This window comes from Hibiscus syriacus, unplaced genomic scaffold, assembly GCF_006381635.1.
Source record: "Hibiscus syriacus cultivar Baekdansim isolate YM2019G1 unplaced genomic scaffold, ASM638163v2 tig00000132_pilon, whole genome shotgun sequence".
Classification (NCBI taxonomy): Eukaryota; Viridiplantae; Streptophyta; class Magnoliopsida; order Malvales; family Malvaceae; genus Hibiscus; species Hibiscus syriacus.
Window position 1 is genome coordinate 604,233 of NW_024061764.1, and position 23,546 is coordinate 627,778.

A 23,546-nucleotide genomic window follows, 5' to 3' on the forward strand; every position below is an offset into this window, starting at 1 on the left:
GCTAATGGCTCCAAAAGTGATGCTACTAATGTAGTTGTCTTTGAAAATGAAGACGATGAATTTGCTTTGTAAAGAAAGATATATATCCTCATGGCATGATAGCTACCAATTGAGTTGCCATGGAAAATGATGTATGAAAAGGTAGCATGTCCACATTTACACATGGGCATTGGTTGACAGTTGATGCAAGGTGTGTGGTGGAATTGATGTCGATGGCTAATGAACTTCCTAGAAAGTCAACATTGGAAGTTGCACCTTAACTTATTAGCAGTTTTTGACATGAACTGATCGAGGTAAAAATTCTTGGAGTTAGTGAATTCCAAGTGTGTATACTCTTATGGTGGAGTATGACAATTCTTGTTTTTAGAATTGTGACTATCATAGCTGATGGTGTTATTGAGGTAGCTGTTGTTTTTATGGTGAAGAATTGTATGGAATTTTTGCCAAGGTGGAGATTTGTTAGTTTTTGGCAAAAATTGGCCAAATCCCACATTGGAAATTAACAAATGATGGAAAAATCTTAGCCTATAAATAGAACATTTCCCTTTGGTTAAATGTATGTCAATCACCAAAATACAAGTGGTGTACTAGAAAGCTATTAGCTATACTAGTAGAGAATTTAAAGGGAAATTCTCTTGGGGTGTATTTTAGCTTTTGGGCATGTGTGAGAGTTAAATATTTTGTAGTGTGGTTGTAATAATTTTCCACATAGTAAATATTTTTTTCTCTTGGTTGTCTTTTGACAACGCCTGTGGTTTTTCTCCATTTGGGAGTTTTCCACGTTAAATTATTGTGTTTTTCTCTCTTTTATTTTTCAAGTATTTTTGTTAATGTTGTGATCTAAATGGATTGTTGATTTACAAGGGGTCTATTTTCCCAACAAATGCACTTGATGCACCTGTGTAGTATTCATTCGGAGAGTCCTTAGTTTTCTTAGACGACCCAAAGTGCCTAAGCCTATATACCCCAGAAGCAGCAACCTCCGGTACTTCCCATTCAATGGTGGCTAAGCCATACATGCCACTTTTATGAACATTCCACTTGAAAACCAAGCTAAAATCGTCATCATCGTAAACCGGAACCCACCTCTCCCCTTGAAGCATCTCAACTACTGCAAATGTGCCTTCTATCAGCACAGATCATTTCTTGGATTAGCGCTCCAAAACGTAGCCCTTGGTTTATCTCCCTTCTTGAATGAGCCGCCTTTTGGTTGAGCAACATCTTCCTCCATGTCTCCAAATCTTTTTCCTGGTGGCGGTGAGTCTCCTAGAGGGTCTTGTAAGAGGCTGATTTGAACAGAGGAGAGATCCGGTGGTAACAAACCAACAACGGCGGGCATTTCACCCGTAGCCATTGCTTTTGCTAGTTTCGTGAACTCTTGGATGTAAGCTGATAACGTACGAGGACCATATAGCGTCGAAGCAGCCTGCATATATCATTGTATACATGCCTATAAATAAAAAGCAGCCGCGTAACTACTATATTGTTGTATGATCTGAGTTGTCATATTCTTCCAATATACCTCATACCGTTGCTGCTTGTACTCCTCAAAAGTTGCTACATACTGAGAATACGTGTTTGTAAGCCCTGCTATTACCACGTGTGTCTCATCATCAAATTCTCCATTTCCATTGTTTATCAATGTCTCTTTAACTGCTTCCCTTAGCCGTCAACCGGCCATCGTCATGAATTCTGCAATGTGATTAGGGAAGAAAACTTAACCCTGCAGAATACTGTAAAACTTCCCCATAAAGAGAAGAATTTAACTCATCAGTTACGAAAAAGCAAACCTCCAGGTACAGATAGGATTACAAAATTCCCTAAACTCAGCATTTGAATGGGAAGTATAGCGGGCTGCACAAATGTGGAGACGTGTGAGACAGAATAAAGAAAGGATTTACATTCAATGCGCTATATATTGTTATCCACACGCTGACACCAAGTTAAAATTTATGGTCTTACCGCCCAGGCATAGGGTTCAAACATTTAGCCAGTGCTAAGCAAAACTGGCTTAGGTTGTTGGCAATCCACCTGGTATTTGCTAGGCTCTTTTAACAAATCCCTTAATTGTTTCCAAAACTCATTGATCTGCACAAAGAGAGGTACGGGGTATCAGAATCTTAGGTTCAAAGACGAGAGACCCAGGATAGCAAGTTATGGCTCGATATGATGGATGCCAATCGGCAAACGCCAAGTGCGAACCTCTGTGTCGCCTTGTTGAAAACCAAACATTCCAGGCCCATCTGTAGTTCCAGCAGCAAAACCCGGACCAAGAGCTGCAGGACGTCTTTACTACAGTGCTTTCATTCAATTGCACTTCAATGTTGGTGAAATTGATATACGTATGGCGATAATCAATTTTTCCACTCAACAGATTAGTAGTAGAACTGAATAGCTTCACGGCCTTTCCGAATTGCCTCTCTCCTATGATCTTTGTGCTCAATATTTCATCTGGGTATCTGTCACACAAATTTAAGTTAAAACAAGGCGAAGCAGTCTATTAAGTTAAAAGCATGTGGTAAAGGTATAAATACCCAGGGCCACGGCCCACGCGGAGCTGGTCATTGCCATTACTAGACGAGTGATTAAAATCACAAGGCTTCCTGGTGTCTGTGCAAAATGCTCCTAGCACATTTGGGGACACATCTCCAACATTTGATTGGCAGAAAGCCCCCACAAATCTGGTCCCATCGTTCTTCCTCTCTTTAAAGCCTTGGCTGGTTGTTTTCCCACAGGGTATTCCTCACGTGGCCTTGATTTTTTAGCTTTCTTTGTTAGTCTGTTGATGTCTATGTCACACGAAAACATTGTCAAAAGAAGGTAATGATCAGTGCGTGAAACTTCGGTTGTTCATTATCTGAATTTAAACAACAATATTGAGACCAATCAATCAGAGATATGCCTACCGTGGGTAGTAGAAAACTTGGTAACTCGAGTAGAGAGGGAATTGTTGCTAAAACTGAACCAGTTTTCAAAGAACCTGGCAGCGGCCCCCTTGTTGTCTCCATTTATGTGCTTGTTGTTTCGGTTCATGGAGGTTCCATGCGTGGCAAACCAGTATCAACAGGGTCATCGTTATATCGATGTTGTCGATAGGTTTCTCTGCCCGGCGACGGAGATTGCAAATAGTACACCCCAAAGGTGTAACTAGTCTCGAAAAAGTGAGTGTTTATCCTCCTTGAATCAGATCAAATACCAAGTTGTAGAGTCGCCACCAATCTTTTGATTTGGTGAGATTGATCGCCAAAATATTATATTATTTTAATAAAATTCCTAAGAATAATATTAAAATAATACAACTCGGGTCTGCTTACCAGAAAAATGAGTTCGGGAGTCGGTTACATATGGGGAAGGATTAGCACCCCGTAACGCCCAAAATTGATACCGTTATTTATTAATTAGTTTCTTTACAATAAATTATAAATTTGTATTTAAATTAATTTACAAATAATTTAATATAAATAATAAATAAAAATTACTAGTCCTATTATAATATTTAATATTAAAACCATATTAAATTAAATTATGTATGATAATAATCCTAAAATACTAATATTAATTAATTATATAATAATAATTAATAATTAATAATTAAAGCATATAATATTAAAATTAATTATCCTAATTCGAAATACTACTATAATTATGTACTAATTATATAATTTAACTTAAATTACTAATACATGATTAAAATACAATTTATTAATATTTAAGGGACTAAAATGATATTTAACCTAAATATACATATATATGTGGCAATGATCAAAATAAGAATTAATAAAACTTGAAGATTAAATTAAAATATACGAAAACATGCTTTTAGTGACTAAATTGAATAGTTACAAAAGTTACAAGGACCTCGGATGAGATTTCCCCTCTCTCAAAATTACACCAACACTCTCTCCCCAAAATGACACCGTTCGAGGAGGAGTATATATGAACCCTAAAACCAATCCAAGAGGCTTTAAGCCTCATTTCCTCAAAATGCTTTTCTCTCGTCCCTCTCTAAGATTCCTTCACCGGAGGGAATTCGACCACAGTATGTCGGCACCGACACCCACCACCGGCCACCACTCACGATGGCCAGAATTTACCCGAATATACCAAATTAATCCTTCTATATTCCTAAAGCCAAATCCGGTGTCCCTTTACCCTAAAAAGCCTTAAATCGAAGTAGATCTAGATTTATACCTTCGAAGTTCAACTTTTTCTGGCGATGCTTGAAAATTCCAACAGCGGTAAGGCTTTCATTTTTCTTTATTTTATGATTTTTTGTGGTTTGGTTGCTATTTTTGGCTTGCTTGCTCCGTTCTTGTTCTCTCTCTTCTTGTTATGTACAGGTTCACCCTATTTATAGGGTTCTTTGAGTCCCTTTTCGGATCGGTTAATGGAGTGTACCCCGGTGATTCATCGGAGCTACGGTGGTGACTCACCCTAGGGGTGGTGAGTTGTGCGATGGAGAGTCTGGGTGTATTAAATGCACCCAGATCTTGCGAATCTGGCGAGGACGTGGCAGCTACGTGGCTACTGTTGGTTGGAGCATTCGGGGGCGGAGACATCATACCACTATGGTGGCGGTCGGAATAGCCCTAGGGTTTAATGAGAACCCTAGGGTTCTTGCTGGTTGCACTTGGGACCGTTGGACCTCTCCAGATCCAAAGGCTGAGATCTATGCAACACTGGAGATGAGATGAAACCTTAGCAACATTTGGGTTTACTTCTGGGCCTGTTGGGATGTTCGGGTCAAGTCCGGGCCTGAATCGGGTCTTGATCTGCTGGGATTAGGCACTCGGGTTTTGTTGTAATCAGGCCTTAGTTGTAATTGGGCCTTCGGGTTTAATGTGTATTTGGACCTGTAAAATTGTAAGAATTAATAATAATAATAATAATAATAATATAATATTATTATAATATTTATAATGAATCGGGACTCGAACAAAAACGACTGTCGGCAGCTGCCCCTCTTTGCTTATTTTTGTGTTAACAAGAATAAAGCAAAAATAAAGACAAGAAGTTTCCGTCGAGTGGCTTTCATTTGGTAAAAATTCGTTCCACTACTCTTCCGTGGATATCGAACTTTTGATCTGTTCTTGCTTCACTACTCTTTTGTGAAGGCTTGATTGCATTGCTTCACTACTCTTTTGTGAAGGCTTGATTTGCATGACTTAAACAAAATCTGTTTCACTACTCTTTCGTGAAGACCAGACCCAAAATTGGATTGCTTCCACTATTCTTTTGTGGAGATTGGATTGACTTGGAAAGAATCTATTTCACTACTCTTCCGTGAAGATCAGATTCAAGGTTGATTTACTTCCACTACTCTTCTGTGGAGATCAAATCTGCAACATTGGAAAGGAATTGTTCCACTACTCTTCCGTGGATACTAGACTCATGCGATTTTTAAATATCCCTCATTTTAGAGATTTTGAGTTGATTACTCCTTTATCGGGATTTGAACTTTTTAACTTTCTTTTCGAAGAACCTGTAGATGTTTACTATCATGCATTCATGAATGTCATGATCCTATTTATGCCTAAAATATGTGTAATGACAAAATTTCAAGATATTTTTTTTTGCTTCGAACAAGGATCCCTTTTTGTTGTCCATTCTTGGCTCAATTTCTTCATAGGTGCAGCAAATATAATTATTTTATCTCAAATGGCCACCTTGATTCTTTTTATCAAACCTAAACCCTTTTTTGTTCTTCTTGACTTCCACCAGTAAAAATGACAAACCATTCAATACAAATATTTCAAATTATCAAGTATCTGAGACCTCCTATCATGTCATCATATGTACAATAACTTTTGTACAATAATACACCATGATTTTATGTACATCAAATTAAACTAATGTTTTAAATTTTTGAAGCAAGATGCTTATAAAAGGAAGAAAATATCTCTTTTATTCATGCAAAGATTTTACATGGCAAACTTTTATTTATAAAAGACAAAGTAGGCGCACACCACAAAGTGATTTGAGCATAGCTTCTGTCCAAAGGATCTTGACATTATGATAAAGGTGTGAAATTCCTTCAAATATCACAAGATCTTAAATCATTATTTCTTTTCATGCAAAATACCTTTTAACCGAATCAGAATTTACTGGGTAGGGTAATTCAGGTCCATCAATTTCAATAAGGACTAAAGCTCCTCCAGAAAAAAACCTTTTTTACAATATAAGGTCCTTCCCAATTTGGCATCCATTTTCCTCGAAAGTCCTTTTGGAAAGGTAAAATCCTTCTGAGCACGAGATCCCCTTCGTAAAATTCTCATAGGCGAACTTTCTTATCATGTGCTCGTGTCATCCTCTTTTGGTACATCTGACCATGACAAATAGCTTTCATTATTTTTTCTTCAATCAAATTCAGCTGGTCATATCTAGTTTGTACCCAATCTACCTCATCTAGCTTTACTTTTGATAAAACTCGTAATGAAGGAATTTCTACCTCAATAGGTAAAATTGCTTCCATCCCATAGGTTAATGAAAACGAAGTTGCCCCAGTCGATGTTCGCACTGAAGTTCGATAAGCCAACAGAGCAAATGGCGGTTTCTTATGCCAATCCTTATAAGTTTCAGTCATCTTCTCTATAATCCTCTTCATATTCTTATTAGCTGCCTCAATCGCTCCATTCATCTTCGAGCGATAAGTGGTGGAATTATGATGCTTTATCTGGAACTGTTCACAGACTGATTTCATCATCTTGTTGTTCAGATTCAAAGCATTGTCAGTAATAATTCTCTCTGACAGACCATATCGACAAATGATTTCTTTTTTCGAGAATTTACAGACTGTGGACTGAGTAATGTTCGCATAAGACGCTGCTTCTACCCATTTGGTAAAATAGTCTATTGCTACCAAAATGAAGCGATGACCATTTAAGGCATTTAGAAAAATTTGTCCAATAACATCTATGCCCCACATAGAGAATGGCTAAGGAGTTGTCATTACATACAACAAATGAGGAGGGGTATGCTTTCTGTCTTCATAGATTTGACACTTGTGATACTTTCAGGCATAATTAATACAGTCAGTTTCCATAGTTGACCAATAATATCCAAATCTCATAATTTGTCTAACCATTGTATGCCCATTAGCATGAGTACCACATACTCCTTCATGTACTTCTTCAAGAATTGATTTAGCTTCTTTGGTATTCACACATCTTAATAGGACCTGATCCAGGCTCTTTTGTACAAGATTTCACCATCTAGTATATATCCTGATACCATTCTTCGGAGAGTTCTTTTATCATTTTCAATTGCTTGTTCAGGATAACTTTGATATCTTATATATTGCAAGATATCATAGTACTAAGGTTTCTCTTCTTCTTCTTCTTCAATGTTAAAATAATGATCTAGATACTTATAAGCCCGCATTTCAATAGGCATCATGATTGAATGTTCATACCTTAAATGCGGCTGCCAAAGTTGCCAAGGCATCTGCTATTTGATTTTCTTCTCTGGGGAGATAATTGTAAGTCACTTCTTCAAATTCTTTGATGAGTTCCAGGACCAATTTCTGGTATTTTACAAGCTTGGAATCCTTTTTATCCCATTCTCCTCTAATTTGGTAAATTACTAAAGTTGAATCCCCATAAACCTTGAGCATTTTTATTTTACGTTTGATGGCAGCTCTAAGACCCAAAATACATGCCTCTTTTTCATGTCCCAATGCATTTGAAGCACCATCAAAAGTCAGATTCTAATATTCATTGGTGGATGTAACTTATTCTTCCGTTGAGATGGCCATTAAATCCTCATCAGGAAAATCAAAAATTTTTTGGCTCATATTCTTGAGAAGTTCTACTTACAATAAATTTAGCTGTTGCACTTCCTTTTACTGTTTTTTAACTGACATATTGGATCGAATTCTAACAAAAAAATTTGCCAATGAGCTAATTTTCTAGATAATGCAGGCACATCCATTAAATACTTCAAAGGATTAAATCTGGATATAATCCATGTAGTGTGATATAACATGTACAACCTTAGCCTTCGAGTGGTCCATACCAGAGCACATCATAATTTCTCAATTAAAGAATGTCTAGTTTCACATTCAATGAACTTATTACTGAGATAATAAATAGCTCTTTCTTTCTTCTCAGTTTGATCATGTTGTCCTAATACGCACCCCATTGAATTTTCCCAGACTGAAAAATAAAGAATTAATGGTTTTCCTGGGATGAGTGGTACCAAGATTGGGGTACTCGATAGATATTTCTTAATTGTCTCACAGGCTTATTGGCATTCTTCATTCCATGTCCCAGAATCACTCTTTCTAAGGAGGCGAAAAATAGGATCACATTTCTCAGTTAGCTGCGAAATAAATCAAGCTATATAATTGAGTCTCCCCAAAAATCCCCAAACCTCCTTTTATGTTTGTAGGGGTGGCAAATCTTGAATAAATTTAACTTTATCTAGGTCTATTTCAATTACTTTTTGGCTCACAACAAATCCCAAGAGTTTATCAGATGTTACCCCAAATGTACACTTATTTGGGTTGAGCTTTAACTGATATTTTCTTAATATTTGGAAAAGCTTCCTCAAATTCTCAATATGCTCCTTCACTGATTTGGCTTTGACAATCATATCATCGACATGAACTTTTATTTATTTATGCATCATGTCGTGAAATAATATTACCATAGCCCTTTGATACGTTGCCCCTGCATTCTTTAATCCAAATGGCATCACATTGTAACAAAAAGTTCCCCATAAGGTGACAAATGTTATTCTCTCCCTATCATCAGGGTACATTCTGATTTGATTATAGCCAGAGAAACCATCCATAAATGAGAATAGAGAATTCTTAGCAGTATTGTCCACTAATGTATCTATGTGTCGCAAAGAAAAATTATCTTTTGGGCTGGCTCTATTAAGATCTCTATAATCAAAACACATACGAACTTTACCATCTTTCTTTATTACAGGGACAATATTTGCTACCCATTCAGGGTACTTGACTACTTTAAGAAATCCAACATCAAATTATTTTTTTACTTCATCTTTGACCTTGAGTAAGATTTCGGGTTTCATTCTTCTTAGCTTTTGTTGTATTGGCTTATATTTTGGTCTTATTGGTAACTTATGTACTACCAATTATGTATCCAATCCTGGCATGTCTTCGTATGACCAAGCAAATACATCCTTGTACTCTTGTAGTAATTTAATCAAATATCGACGTCCTTTATCAGATAAAGTGGAGCCAATTTTTACCTCATTCTTGTCCACATCAGAAACTAAATTTAAGATCTCAATAAGTTCCTTATGTGGTAGAATTTGCTTATCCTCTTTTTCTACCATCTTTAACAGTTCGGAAGGTAAATCACATCCTTCACCATTATCATAACCCTCAACTTCCTGAGGACACATAGGCTGCTCGAAATCAATTTCTGGGTCAGTATCATCAGCATCTATGTCCTTAATATTTGAGTTCCTGAAAGAAAAATAAACAAGAGTATATATATATATAATCATGAAAATGCACTTAAGATGATTTCCATTTAGAACTAATGCATCTTTTATTGAAAAAAACACATAGTTTAACCCTTTACACAAAATCAAACTGTTGCCTCAGGGTAAAGGCAACAGTAAAAGTTCTGGTGTATTACTCTGAAAAAGACTTGAAAACTACAGGTAATTCTTTCGCAGTCCAATTATTTAACTCAAAGTTTGATGATGCAGGGTACACGCCTATAGCTTTCTTTTCCACAAATTCATCATCTAATATGACATTGATATTCATTTCTTTCAAAGCATCTTCAACAATCAACCCTTTGCTTTGTTGATTTTCTTGAAAAATATGTCCTCCAAATACAAAAGTATTATTCAATAGTAGAAAGGTCATTGGTTCCCATGCGAGATCTTCTTCATCTAACTTTTCATTTCTTAGTTCTTGATTTTGTCTAATGCCCCTCTGTCTCTCTTTTATGGTCGGTTGATATCCCAAACCAAATCGATCTTTCTTGGAGATAGGAAAACCTAGATTAACTGGTCCTTGCAAACAACTTCCTAATCTTTTTCCAATTTTGCCCCTTTTCCTAGGGTCAATCTGAGTCTTATTTTTATGCAATTAGAAATTTTGGGTTTAGGCATCCTTTTTCCTTCAGCCATAAATGTTGCATTGGCAAATTCTAATGATCTGAAAGAGCATTCAATAGCTTCTTCATCCAACTCAACATATGGAGCAGTAGTAGAGACTGAAGCAATGATATCTTCTTTAGTATTAAGACATATCAGTCTGTCATCTATCACAAATTTTACTTTTTGATGTAACGTGGATGGAACTGCCCCTGCTTGATGAATCCAGGGTCTTCTAACAAACAATTTTAAGTAGGTATAATATCCATTATAAGGAATTTCACTTCATATGTAGTTGGACCAATAGTTAAAGGAATGTCAATTTTTCTCAATACTTCTTTCTTGGTTCCATCAAAAGCTCGGACAATACTCTGACTGTTTCTCATGAGGCTACCATCTACTGGTAATTTCTTCAAAGTTACTAATGGCATTACATTCAAAGCTGAGCCATTATCTATTAACACTCGAGATAGATTATGTCATTTGCACTTAACTGTGATGTGCAAAGCTTTAGGGATACCACTCATCTCAGAAGGAATTTCATCTTCAGAAAAAGAGAGGAAATTGTTAGCATGTATGTTTGCAATCAACCTATCCAATTTGTTAACAGGCAATTCATTTGGTATAAAAGTTTGATTTAACACTTTTAACAAAGCATTATGATGTGCTTCAGAGCTTAATAAAAGTGCTAAGACTGATATATGAGATGACAATTTGTGCAATTGTTCAACAATATTATATTCACTGTGCTTGAGAAACTTCAAGAATTCTACAGCTTCATTTTCAGTTACAGGTTCATTGATGATAGTTTCATTTTCTTTCAATTGTAGCTTGACCTTTTTTCCTTTATCAACTGGACCTTGCTTCTTAGGTTCCTTAGAATAACATCTCCCACTTCTAGTAAAATGTCCAACTTCGTCTACTTCTTCATTTCCTCCCATTGTTTCCTTCATTTGGCATTCATAATTCCATGGTACTTGCTTGTCATTTTTATAAGGAAACGGGGACAGTGAAGTGATGACCACTTTTGGGGCTTTCTTATCTGGCACCTGAGTCATTGGTGTGATAACTAAAGGATGATTAGAGTTGTAAACCTCTCTAGATGATCATTCAGAGGCGTAAATATCCATTTTTTTCTTCTGATATTTCCTTGAAAAATTCCATCTCTTTTTCATCTATCATTTTTTGTACCAAATTCCAAAAATCTGGACATTATTGTAAAGCATGACCTTCATAACTATGATAATGACATACATTTCCACAGGTTAATGGTTCTGCTGACAGATCAGATTTTAGCAAACCAACTTTGATCATTTGAGTCCATACCCATAACATAGGTGATTTTACTTCACTGACTTGCCTTATCACCTGCTTTCCTTTTTTCCTCTATAAATGCATTGATTCCTACTCCTGCATGATTTGGCAATGGGTTTTGAGCCACATTTGGTTGCTCTTTATCACCAAAATTTATGATATTCTTTGTTTTCAGGCTTTGAACAATTCTTTTGAATGCGATGCAGTTTTCAATAGAATGTCCACGAGCTCCTACATGATATTCTCATTGCAAGTTATCATTGTACCACTTAGGATATGAAGGTTGTATGTGTGATACATGGTAGGGTGATATTATATGCTTGTCATATAATATCTGGTATAACTCTCTGTATGTCATAGGAACTAGGTCAAACTGAGGTTTCTCTCTTTCCACCCTTGGTTCCTTTGTCCCTTGTTTAGTAAAGTTTTGTGTAGAGGATCCAATAACCTAAGGTCGAGACACCGTAATATTATTGGACTCATATTTCCTTGCATCATTTACCTCACTTTCTTTCTTTTTCATAAATGGTTTCTTGCTAGATTCACCATTTTCAAGTTTTTCACTCTTAACTGCCATTTCGATCATCTCACCTGTTGTGATTATGTCAGCAAAGCTTTTAAAAGAATTCCCTATGAGGTGAGTAAAGAATTGATCTTTCAAAGTGTTCACAAAGAGCATATTTGTTTCCTCTTTTTCCATAGGTGGATATACATGTACAGCTATGTCTCTCCACATGTACAGCTATGTCTCTCCATTTCTGGGCATATTGCCTGAAACTTTCATTGAATTTCTTTTTCATGTTCTACAGTACCATTCGATTAGGCCTTATATCCTTCACATGCTTATATTGTTCCAAAAAAGATTTAGCCAAATCTTTCCAAGATTTAATATGGGCTCTACTTAATTGGTTGTACCATCGGATGGTTGAACCTGTTAAGCTTTCTTGAAAACAATGGATTAGTAATTGATCATTACCTATATAACCTGTCATTTTTCTGCAAAACATCGTGATATGGGTAGAAGGACATTTCATACCATCAAAATTTTCAAAATCTGGGATTTTAAATTTAGGTGGTAATACCAAATCATGTATCAAACTCAACTCCTTAGCTTCAATTCCATATACACTAGAGCCTTCTTTTATGACTTTAACTTCTTCCATTAACTTCTCCAATTGTTTGTTTGATTTTTTATTTTCTTCTCGATCAAAATATGGAACATTCTCAACTTGTTGTTGGTTTATAGAAGCACTAGGTAAGTTTATATTCACTTTTCCTGGATGAGTAAATGCTCCTGACTGGGCTTTAACATGAGATGTTGCATGATCTGGAGGGTATAAAAGCTCCTCAATTAATATAGCTTTTAGACGATCTGTTCTTGGTGTAAAGCATGGAGGATACAAAAGCTCTTCAGTAAAAGTACCAATAGCTGGGGTGTTTACTTGATCCACACTTCTCCTTTGTAATATACTTGCAAATTTTTCCATTATCTCATTCTGGGGTTTTATCAATTGTTCATGCATTTCTTCCTGAGCTTTCTTAAAATTCTCTTACATCTCTAGCTGATTCTTTTCAATTTGAGCGATCTTATCGTCCATTTCCCTTTTTCTGGTATTGTATGGATACTTAGGGGTGTCTAGTATTCTTCGAAAAAGAAAAAAACCCCTTTTTAATGAATATGGATGTTTATTAACAAGTATATAAAAATATAATATAAAAAATGTTTATGCACAATATGTAAATGCAAGGTGTTGATATTGAGACGATTTCTTTAGAACAGTTTTGATACTAAAACAAAGTTTTAAAACATAGTACATATGAAATATCACATAAACATCTTAGCAACTTCTCCTAATTGTTGTATATGCTCAAGTAACTCAAAGAACTTATGAGCTTCTTCGGTTCCTAGCTCTAATTCTTCACTCAAAGTGGTAGCTGCATATGCCAAATGTAACACCCTTAACTCATATCCAACTCGAATACAAGTCTGAGGTGTCACATTGACTTTTCAAACTTTGACCCTTATAGAAAATCCCGGGAATTTTTAAAACTTTCATTAAAACGAAATACATTAATTTACATAAGACCATAAAATACAAAATCGATAAGAGTATTCGTAACTAACACTTATTACATGCCAACATTCTATACATAACCAAGCACATACTTTGTCAATTACTTCTGATCTGATCTCTTAGTAGTATTGATGTCTGTGCTACTTCTATTTCCACTTTTCATGATTCTTGGTACCTACGTGTAAATCACTTACACGCTAAGTCATAGACTTAGTGAGGCAATAAATGAATATGCAACAATAAACTTATGAATGTTCATACTTACCATTGGATCATGACATTTCAATATGTATGTATCTATCGCACGATAACATATAATGCACATACAAAACTTACCTTCTTATATCACTTTCACTGTAAATCTATATTTCAATTGTATAGCCCATGTATATTATTGAGATTAGAGGTATGTGAGTACATTGAGGTTGTGCACTAATGCTGTCACCACAGCTCGTATCAATTCCCTCATGGGGCACCAAACCTTAGTTCAGTATTCGTCCCGTAGGACTATTATCTATGTCCCGTAGGACCCCTACATCCCGAAGGACTACATCCCAAAGGACTATTATACCCTTGACTCTTGGCATGCCAATTACACCTATAATTCTCATATCGTATACTATGGGCATTATTCTTATATTTCATATGTTCATTTACTCATATCATTTCTCTTGTGATCATGTATCTCATATCACTTCATATCATGTTCTCATATCACAGGTCATATCACATATCATATCACATGAACATATATATATCTTATGCATGTATCACAATAATTATCATGTATGCATGTTCACAACTACTGTATTATAAAAATCAACATAGGGATTAGACTTATCACAAGTCTTATTCCATTATAATATACATATAGTATGCACTCACCTTAGCTTTGCTTTGATTCGATTCTAATCCTTTGATCGTTCCGGAATAAGCTTACTTTTAGTATCTACATAATCGCACATGGATCTATATCAGTATTATAACTAATATATTCTAATGGTTTATTCTTTAGACTAAGAGAAAAGTAAATTTCATCTTTTAATGAAGGTATGCATCGATGCACTACTGATGCATCGGTGCATAAAAGGTATTCGATGTATTATTATTGCTGGGATGCATCGATGCACTCCTTATGCATCGATGCACCAATTGCATTCGATGTTTCATTATTAATGGGATGCATCGATGCACTACTTATGCATCGATGCATGAATTGCATTCGATGTTTTTATTTTAAAAGAGTGCATCGATGCACTACCAATGCATCGATACACCTTCAAACAATTTCTGGGTTTTAACCTTGATGCATCGATACACTATGAATGTGCATCGATGCACTCTGCCCATAATCCTCTTTTTGAACCCGAAAATTCATTCATTTTGGATTAAATCCTTCATGTTTAATCCTCTTTTTCATTCTTAACTCTAGTATACATCCTTAAACCAATTTATACTCATTTATTTCATATTAAACCTTTAAATCCTATCATTCATATGTAATTCAAGAATTACATTAATAATTCAACATGTTTGAATTCCGCTTTTAACACTTCTTATATCCTAACTAGATTGATGACAAGTCAAATATAACTTTCAATTCTAGTTATGAACTCCATTCCAAGATTTCATTTAAGAACTTCAAATCTTAAATCTCTCCTAACTCAATCATCCTTTGATGTTAAGATAACTTAAGCTTTCCTTAAGCTATCTAATAATCAAAACCCAATATTAAATTTAACAAGAAACTCAATAATCAGAAATCTTACCTTTGCTTTGGTTCACACGCACAAAGAAGAAAGAAGAAGAAGAAGAGAACTCTGGAAGCCTTTGCTGTTCTATCCTTTTCAACCCACTTGTACTCATATATATCCTTATCCCTTCTTTAATTAATTTTCCTTGCAAATGACTCTTTGGCCCTTCCATTCCTTCTTCCTTTCAATTAAATCCTACACAATTATTTACATATAAATCTTTATACTATTTATTTATTCTATTTTAATCACCAAAATCTAAAACTTTCCAATTTAGTCACTAACCCGGTATTGAGGATGTTACACCAAGTCCACCAAATATTGTGTCACTCTCTGAGTTTGTTCCAAATACTTTTCAATGAGGTTGTCTCTTTGTTTGACTTTCTATTGAGCACGTTCCCAGCGATAGCGCCATTGTAAAATTCCTTCATAAGGAACAATAGGGAGTTGATTCGCCTTTCTCTAAAGATCTTGAACATTGTCTTCCAGTTCATTTACTTGCTTTCTCATGCTTCTAACTTCTGAGTTACTTTGCAATATAATTTCCATCCTTACGATCTTACTTTTTAGTTCTTGGTTTTGGGCTTGATTTTCCAACAACCGTTGCTCTAATACCTCATTTTCTTTGGAAAGTATCTTAGCATGGTGTTTACTTTGTTTGAGCTCCTCTTTGCTTTCTTCAGCTTTTCTTTTCACACCCGTCAATGATGGTTTACTTGAACGTTATACAATTTGAGTCTATATCATCTGCTAGTAGGATGACTAGAGATCGTTAAAATCTAGCCTGAGCTGCTTTTCAACTTTGCTAACTTGATATGCACGTCCTTTATGGATGTCTATTTCAATTTCTTTATAGTATACTTATTCTTCCAGCTTTTGGAGAGTTTTTCTCCATTGCTTTATTTCAATCTCAAAGTCTTGCTTTGCTAGCTCTAATGGAGATGGTATAATTCTCAAATATTCTTTGATGGGTTGAACATTCTCGAAATTAACCGCTGGAATGTTGTCGTTGACTCGACTAATTCTCCATTGCTCGTATTCGGGTGAAATCTTTTGACTGAAAGTGAATAAATTTACTCGATGAATCCATTTCCAAGCCTTAACAACCTTTCTGATCTTATCCTTGTACTGATTACTTCTAAATGAAAATTCTGATTCAGATAGACCCGATGTTGCAGGAATAAACTGTCTTGATCCATATTGTCTGGAAACCATCAGAGGTGCATATCCTACGAAACCCCAAATACCAAGAAAAGGGACACAATCATACTCTCCACACTTAGACAGTATATTTGAAGAAGTATTCCATGAGGCTCGCCATAACACGTCATTGTCTTCGAGATTTCGAAAGATACTCATCCATTTTTCTTCATCGTAACCTTCAGGCCATTTTCGAGAAAGGAAATTTTGCAAAGGTGAAAAATCTTCCAGAAATACTCGTCCAGGAGTTCTTTCCTCATGCTTAAGATGATTCAGAATCCATACTAGCAACAAATGTACACAGCCTATAAAACGTCCCTCTCCTTCACATATACATGAATTCAAGAAACGAAATGTTTCAGTTAATATAGAAGGAACTGGATCTGCATTTTTGTTTAATCTTTCAAACAAGTCTATTGTTGATATATCCACATGTCCCAGAATCTTCGAAAAAATGATCATTCCATAAATACCTAAAGCCAACATATCCATCTTCTTTCTTTTGTCTGGATGGCGGTAGATTATTTCCCTTTAAGCAGTCCAAGTAATACATTCACTATCACCCTTCCTTTTGATATTTCTTGTGGCCCATTCTTCACTCATTCCGGTCAGTAAAATCACTTTCTTCTTAAAAGGAACAATATTAAGTGGCTTGATATATACCCTGTCTTCGTAGAATATCAGACAGCGAATAAGAGCTCGATATTCCTCCATAGTGGGTGTCAAATCTATTTTACCAAAGGTGAAGCAACTGTAGTCAGGGTTCCAAAACTGTGATAAAGCTCTGAACATATTTCGGTCAATAGAAATGTCCAAAAGATAAGCAATGTCACTATACAGCTGATAAAATAACTACTTGTCAGTTGCTTCCCATTTTTCCCATATTTCTTTCAACTCACTCAAATTGTTTTGGAGAACATTGATATGTGTATATTTGACCAAGGCTAACATATATCCAGGTGATAAGATATTTCCCTTGATAAGTTGAGACTGCTCAGACCATCTTAAAACAACTGCATTGTTTTTCACTTCATGTTGGACTCTTTGTTCCACATTTCTATCTTTCTATATAAAGTCAGTCATGAATCAACACCATGATATGAAAATGCAGAATGCAGAATGAAAATAAAGCATAAAATTAATAATTAGTTAAAAAAATCATAATTTCATGTCATCTAGTTCCATGCCTTATTCAAAACAACAAACCTAACCACATGATTTCTAGTTCACATGTATTTATTAAAAGACTCAACAAGCTTTTCCTTGTGTGCTAATCTTAAAACACTTAATCGGGTTAGGTTCTGCTTAGACTTGAGCTTTAGGTTTACTATATATTGGTTTTTGGCTCTAGGGTAAAAGGGTCAACGAATTGTCCTTTGTTGGTGTCCCCTTGGACAGCCAATCCCTCAATCCTGGTCCATTACAGACTTTCGGATCAAGTTCAATTCGAATGAACACACTTCCTTATGTCCATACGGAGGTGAAACCCACACGAGGAACTAAGGTGTGAGTTCAAAGAATAGTCCATTATCCCATACGGAGGTGAAAACCACACGAGGGAATAGTTTCTCATTCGAACTAAATAGGATAAAAGAGGAGTTTTACCTCATGTCATGAATGCAGTGCACAGTGGGTGAGGAAAATAATAAAAAGGAATAAAGTAATTTACACCCTATTATTCTATTCTAAAGACCCAAAATTAAATCTATACATAGATAAAAAAAAGTTAGTAAAATAATTAAAATAATCATAACAAAATTTAAAACAAATTTATTATTTTATTGCAAAGACAAATAATTAATAAATTGGTGGCTGAACTCTTTTTTCTTAAATATCCCAAGTGGAGTCGCCAAGCTGTCGAGACGTTTCTCTGCCCGGCGAAGGAGAGTGTAAATAGTACACCCCAAAGGTGTAACTAGTCTCGAAAAAATGAGTGTTTATCCCTGAATAAGATGAAACACCAAGTTGTAGAGTCGCCACCAATCTTTTGATTTGGTGAGATTGGTCACCAAAATGTTATATTATTCTAATAAAATTCCTAAGAATAATATTAAAATAATATAATTTGGGTATGCTTACCACAAAAATGAGTTCGGGAGTCGATTACGTATGGGGAAGGATTGACACCCCTATAACGCCCAAAATTGGTATCGATATTTATTAATTAGTGTATTTGCAATAAATTATAAAATTGTATTTAAATTAATTTACAAATAATTTAATATAAATAATAAATAAAAATTACTAGTCATATTATAATATTTAATATTAAAACCATATTAAATTAAATTATGTATGATAATAATCCTAAAATACTAATAGTAATTAATTATATAATAATAATTAATAATTAAAGCATAAAATATTAAAATTAATTATCCTAATTCGAAATACTACTATAATTATGTACTAATTATATAATTTAACTTAAATTACTAATATAGGATTAAAATAGAGTTTATTAATATTTAAGGGACTAAAACGATATTTAACCTAAATATACATATATACGTGGCAATGATCAAAATAAGAATTAATTAAACTTGAAGATTAAATTAAAATATACGAAAACATGCTTTTAGTGACTAAATTGAATAGTTACAAAAGTTACAAGGACCTCGATGGGATTTCCCCTATCTTGAAATTGCACCGACATTCCCTCCCCAAAATGACACCGTTCGGGGAGGGGTATATATAGACCCTAAAACCAATCTAAGAGGCTTTAAGCCTCATTTCCTCAAAATGCTTCTCTCTCTTAGAGAGAAAAGCTCTCGTCTCTCTCTAGGATTCCCTCACCGGAGGGAATCCAGCCATCGTCGACCATCGTATATCGGCACCGATACCCACCGCTGACCAACACTCACAGTGGCCAGAATTTACCCGAATACACCAAATTAATCATCCTCTATTCCTAAAGCCAAATCCGGTGACCCTTTACCCTAAAAGCCTTAAATCGAAGTAGATCTAGATTTATACCTTCGAAGTTCAACTTTTTCCGGCGACGCTTGAAAATTCCAACTGCGGTAAGGCTTTCATTTCTTTCTATTTTATGATTTTTTTGTGGTTTGGTTGCTATTTTTGGCTTGCTTGCTCCGTTCTTGCTCTTTCTCTTCTTGTTGTGTGCAGGTTTACCCTATTTATAGGGTTCTTCGAATCCCTTTTCAGACCGATTAATGGAGTGTACCCTGGTGAGTCACCGGAGCTATGGTGGTGACTCACCCTAGGGGTAGTGAATTGTGCGATGGAGAGTATGAGTGCATTAAATGCACTCAGATCTTGCGAATCTGGCGAGGACGTGGCAGCTACTGTTGGTTGGAGTATTCGGCGACGGAGACATCATACCACTATGGCGGCAGCCAGAATAGCCCTAGGGTATAATGAGAACCCTAGGGTTCCTGCTGGTTGCACTTGGGACCGTTGGATCTAGAGAGATCCAACGGCTGAGATCCATGCGGCGCTGGAGATGAGATGAAACCCTAGTAACATTTGGGTTTACTTCTGGGCCTGTTGGGCTGTTCGAGTCAAGTCTGGGCCCAAACCAGGTCTTGATCTGATGAGATTAGGCACTCGAGTTTTGTTGTAATCAGGCCTTAGTTGTAATTGGGCCTTCGGGTTTAATGTATATTTGGACCTGTAAAATTGTAAGAATTAATAATAATAATAATAATAATAATATATTATTATTATTATTATATTTATAATAAATCGGGACTCAGACGAAAACGACTGTCGACAGACATTGCTGGTTTATTTAGCCATTTCTTCTGGTGGGTTGAATATGTATGCATTCGGACTCCTATTTATCCCTGCATTTACCACGTCCTCTATAGAAGAAACATGTCATGACAGTTGCTAGTTATGATTCTCATGCCTTCACGGAAGAGAATTAAGTATTTGAACTCGAAAACACTTACCAGTGTTCAAGAAGATCGAGCCAAGTTTGAGGTTGTTGTGAGCCTGAATAATGCTTTGCTCGATCGCTGTGATAATCACATCAAATGTTTGGTTGATAAACTCTAGTAAAGTAACAGAATAAACCACGTATTGCAAGTAACAAGCAGTCCTAGCATGAGTATGAGTGCCACTGATTGCCAAATTCTTTTGTGTATATAAATCTCTGAACCTTCAAAAAGAAACATTTCATGTTTAAAACGTTGTGAATTCTATATGTTAACTTTAGCTCCCTTGGATTTGGTTTACCTTGTTTTGAGTATTTCCAGCACTTTGATGGTAATAAGCTGTGATGCCATGCCTGCATCAAGGTTAACAAAAGCAAACCGCGTTGTAGACAGTAGTTTTTGTCTCATTTATTATTATATTATTATTATTATTAAATAATTATTATTACAGGCCAAATACAAATCTGAGGTCCAATTAACAACAAAAGCAGGAGCCCAAATACATCACAACCCGGAGGCCCAAACCCGATCCAGGCCTAGAACCAGTCCAGGCCTAGAATTTAGACCTAAAGCCCTAAATCTATTTAGGGTTTTTATTAGGGTTTTTAAACCCCATCTTAGCCATCGCTCAACCCTCAATCTTTAGATCTATGATAAATCCAACGGTCCAGAATGGTCCGGATGAATCCAGAAACCCTAGGGTTCATCATAACCCTAAGGCTATCTCCATTCATCGCCGCCAGAAGCTCCTCTCAGTCGTTGCCACGTGAATCGCTGCCGTTGAAGACCACTGGTCAGATATAGGAGATCAAGGTGCATTAAGATATTTAGTTATGGTTAAATTACACTGCCAGTAACTCGATTGTGTGATTTTTCTGTTGTGACCATTAATTTTGTTTATTTTGCATTTTAATCCTCAAATTTTAATATTTTTAATAATATTGGTTTATTTACAATTGTAGTACTTATAATATAAGATATTTGCAATTGTTTCCTTGATATTTTATTATTTTTATAATGTAATCACTAAATTCATTATATTTATTATTTTAATTTTTTTATTTACATATTTTTAAATTTTTGTTAATTATAATATTTTAAATGTTATTTTACTCGAGTAATTTATAGAAACACGCCTTAACTGACAATGAGTGTGTTTTTAAGGATTATTCGTATAAAATAATATCTTTTTTTTTTAAGTATCATAATGTAAATATTATTCGAATTTGTCAATTTCAATAATTAGATGACGTATAATAGTATAAGTACCAATTTTTTGGCGTTGTGAGAGTGATAATCTTTCCCCACACGTAACTGACTCCCGAACCTTTTTCAAAATGAATCTATGGTCAAACGCATTTCAATTTTTTTTCTTTTAAAATTACTTTAAAAGATATTTTTAGGTATTCGACTTACCTAACCCAAAGGACGATGACGACTCCAAATTTATCTATTTATGTATTTATTTTAAAACCCGACATGTTCTAATATTAAATTTGATCGATTCTTGAAAAAGCCCTAAAGGCGGGACCGTTTCGACACTCGCACCTTGGGAACTTTCAGCAACAATGAAATCAGTCGGAAATGGATTCCGGCAGTGTTCTGATACATGTTAGCATAGCCCATCATGTTAACCCCGGCTGCAGGACCCGTCATATCATAGCTCCCTACTCCGATCAAGTACTCGCCATCTACTTCATCTACCAAGGCAAAAGTTGCACAAAGAGCAACAACAATTGGTAGCAAATACAAGTGTTTATGCATTTTTTTCCCGTTCAATGAGTGTCGTCACTACATAACCATCCATCAGGCATGAAACTATATATATACAGAGACGATGATCTTTCTTAGTATGTAGTGAACAGATTCAGCACATGTTTTGTCTACACTCACGAGCAGTTTGAAAATTGAGAAGGCAGAAGAGCATCATTTCTTGGGTTGTTCCGCATCAGGGAGATTGACAAAAGGACTTTGTCTATTCTTCAAATGTATTATGCTGTTTAATCGGCAGTGTTGGTCATTTTTTCGACTCCCCACCGAAAGACAATTGTCGAAACGATTATTCCCTCAAAAGGTGAAAATGTGAGATTTTGAAAACCACGTCAATTTTTAACTTATCTCTTCAATTGATTTTTAATTTAAAAACAAATACGATTTAAAAACTTCTCGTTTCGAAAATTTTGAAATTCTCTTTACGTTAAAAAAAATATTGTTCAAAGAGTCGCCACCAATCTTTGATTAGGGTGTGATTGGGCACCCAAAAATATTTTGTTATTTTAAATAAAAATTAATTTTAATTAAAACAACAAATTAAGGTCTGCGTTACCAAAAAATGAGTTCGGGAGTCGATTACGTGTGGGGAAGGATTAGCACCCCCACAACGCCCTAAATTGGTACCTAATCGATTAATTAACGTCTTTGCAATGAACTTTACAAATTCGGACTTATTCTGATTTTTGATCCCATAAAATAAAATGTAAATTTAAAACATTCAAAAGCACTCAAATAAATTAAATTAAAATTACCGAGTCGTTTAGAAAGATAAAGAATGTTCGATTATTTACAAATATCGAGACCATATCTTAAAAGTTATAACAACCTTTTCTCGATAAATTTAAATAAACGAACATTTCCTTTTCTTTCGTTCCCAAATTTTAGGTGACGAATCAATTTTTGGTTTCACTTTCGGGATACACTTTTATTTTAAAATCACTAAAAGCGGACCTCAAATCAGTTATGACTACCCACTTAAAACAATTTTAAATTAAAAGTATATTACCCTTAATCCAATTATGTCATATGGTCGAGTTATGCACGTGAGGCTATCATGCATATTATGCAAAATAATGTCATGTAAAAACTAATTAAATAATATCCTATATTCAAATGAACACCTAAGTCTAAAATAAAGTATGGTGATATGGTATATACATGCATACAACGACATTGGCATACATTAGAATAAAACATACTATTAGTAACTAGATTTCATATTCAAAATTACCATGAAGGACCAGAATAAAATAAAATTAAACTAAGCATGCAAAGTAGGAATTAACCATTAAATTAAAAAACATGCTAAGTGCCTAAATTGTCAAACAACCAAAATTACAAATTACATTTCAAAAATAAAACATAAAAACATTTCAGGACTAACATGAAAAGTGTTCATAAATATGAAAGCCAAATTAAGAAGGCACAAAAGATTCGTTCAAGGACCA

At 35.1% G+C, this 23,546-nt stretch overlaps 1 pseudogene; it reads right to left on the reverse strand.

Moving 5' to 3' along the window:
- Nucleotides 1-857: 857 nt before the first annotated feature.
- Nucleotides 858-22,097, reverse strand: LOC120122266 (annotated as a pseudogene).
- Between the last annotated feature and the right edge of the window lie 1,449 nt (nucleotides 22,098-23,546).